The sequence below is a fragment of the Bubalus kerabau genome, chromosome 13 (genome assembly GCF_029407905.1).
Source record: "Bubalus kerabau isolate K-KA32 ecotype Philippines breed swamp buffalo chromosome 13, PCC_UOA_SB_1v2, whole genome shotgun sequence".
In the NCBI taxonomy this organism is placed as follows: Eukaryota; Metazoa; Chordata; class Mammalia; order Artiodactyla; family Bovidae; genus Bubalus; species Bubalus kerabau.
The window spans coordinates 23,922,678-23,925,350 of record NC_073636.1 but is presented as its reverse complement, the minus strand read 5'-3'; positions in this window follow the sequence as shown (position 1 = coordinate 23,925,350).

Here is a 2,673-nt window from a genome sequence, read left to right as displayed (position 1 = left end):
TAATATATAAAATAATATTGTTTACTCTTATTGAAATTCTTCATGTGAATGCAGTGTTCAAAAATTAAAAAGATGTATAAGGGTAGGGTTGCTACTGCTAAGTCGCTTCAGTCGTATCCGACTCTGTGCAACCCCACAGACAGCAGCCCACCAGGCTCCGCTGTCAACTAAACATGATTTTAATGTTGTCATGTTTCTATTTATAAAATTAAACTATGTACTACAATCAGGGCACATAGGAGAACAATTCTACACTTTGGCATATACTTAGAGCTTCCCTGGTGGCTCGGACAGTAATCTGCCTGCTATGCGGGAGACCCAGGTTTGATCCCTGGGTCAGGAAGATCCCCTGGAGAAGGGAATGGCAAACCACTCCAGTCTTCTTGCCTGGAAAATCCCATGGACAGAGGAGCCTGGTGGGTTACCATCCATGGGGTCACAGAGTTGGATGTAACTAATGACTTAAGGGGTTTCCCTGGTGGCTCAGAGGTTAAAGCGTCTGCCTGCAATGCAGGAGACCTGGGTTTGATCCCTGGGTCGGGAAGATCCCCTGGAGAAGATGACTTAACACTTTCACTTCACTTTCATTTTAGCATATTAAACCAACCAAATGTATTTTGCAGAGAAGAAAAAATACTAAATCACTTTCCTAACCAGTCATTTACATCTACTTAGATCAAAATATTTCCACTTTAAGACAATTTCTGTATTTCTATTAAACTAGTACTTTAGAAGTTGACTCACTCTGGCATAGACACAGATAAGATTATTCAGAAGAAGCCAAGAGAAAATCTTAAGAGGTATTCGGACTAAATACAGAGTCATAGAAAAAGTTTTGGAGTTATACATTTTTTGGAGTTATTAGTAACTTCTTGGTCTAATTAGTCTTTCAAAAATTTTATTATACTAATAGCCAAAAGCACGAGAATATGATACCATAAGCTTTTTGGCAAATAAATATTCTGAGAATATTATTAGTTAATTAACCAGTCCCCCTGGATTTCAGCTTATTGAGCTGTAAAAAGGAGCTGGTCATATCCATACATCAGGATAAATAAAACAACATATGTAAAGAATGTAGCACCATGCCTGGCACTCAGAAAACAGCTTTTCCTTATTTTCCCCAATCCTACCTATTCATTTTTTCTGTGAAAAGATAACATGCCCTATCTAACTCTATGTGAGAATAAATGAAATAATATGCCCCCAAAAAAGTGCTCTGAAAAATAAAGCACTCTAAAAACACAGAATACTTTATTTAAAAAAAAATGTCTGTAGGATTATGGAAAATACACGTGTCTAAAAATGTTTTGAACTACAGCAAAGCATTTAATAATCACTGAAACAATAGCTTGAGGGTCAAATAATTCTCTCTGAAAATCTTTCACTGGCATTGATAAAAAGCTGTGTGTATATTAATCTAAGCATTCCTTTTCATTCTTTTTATTCTTTTCAACACATTATTTTACGTTTGGTTTTATTCTGTTCACGTCTCATTTCTCTGCTTTATTACATCAATTTCAGTTAGCTTTATCCCTGCTGCCGCTCTCATTTCCTCTGATTTAAGAGAAAGATAAATAAGAAGGCAGTGCTGTGACAAGCCAGACTGAAGCTTGAGGCAAAAGGAAATGTCAGTCATACTGTTTTTATTGAAAATTTTTATCATTTGTTCATTGTGGATTTTTTTGTGTTGATGTTGATTTTTTAAAAAATATTGCGTTAAAATATTTATCTTGACCACTGAGTTTTTTGGCATCTCCTGAAATTCTGTGCACAATGCACATAGCTCATTCACCTTGCCCTCATCCCAGGCCTGCAAAAATGGCAGAGGGAGGTCAGAATCCTACAAGTTGTCCAAATAGAATAGATGCAGTAGCCAAATGCATATACACAGGGGAACCTCACTTGATTCTTCTACTCAGGAAGAAACCTGCATGTGGACCATTCCACTTTCTGTCTTGCCAAAGAGAAAGAGCAAAAGAGAAAAAAGATGTCTGAAATTTAAAAAAAAAAAAACACATCCCTTTCTAGAGAAATCCACTCGATGTCCTAAATTCAGTCTCTTGGCTGAATTTGGGATTTGGATTTGTTAGGACAGAAGGAGAGGCAGAAAAGCATCTTTGTGCCATGCTGAGGGTTAGCTCATGGATGGAAGGGTTTCTAAACTCCGATTTGCCAGGAGAGGATGAGAACAATTTAGAGGAAATGCACTGAAATGTGAACAAATAGTACAAGGTGTCATGAAGGGAAAACCCTGGGAAAAAGTGTCTGGGTAAGACTGCCTCCTTTCGATTGTGAAGCTGGCAGGCATGTTTACATTTTTCTCCTTCCAAGGGCACAAGAGGGCACAGTGAGTCACTGGGTTCTATCTGGGGCAGCTGGCCCAGCCTGGGATCTTTCTAACAAGGGAGCCAGCCTTCCATTCCATATTTCGAGATAAGGCCCCAAGTGCCAAGAGGAAATACCTAAAATGAAAGACTGTGTGTGAATATGCTTTGTAGACTAAATACATGCAATTGTGTAAAAGGCACTGTCATTACTGACTCAAGGCGCTGTGGATGTTGGATGGCTGGTAACATGTATTTTCTTTGAACACTTCGGCTCAGCTGGATTCAGAGTCATTTGGGACGTAGGTTACAAGAGGAATGAATAGCGGCAAATCATCGCATTTAA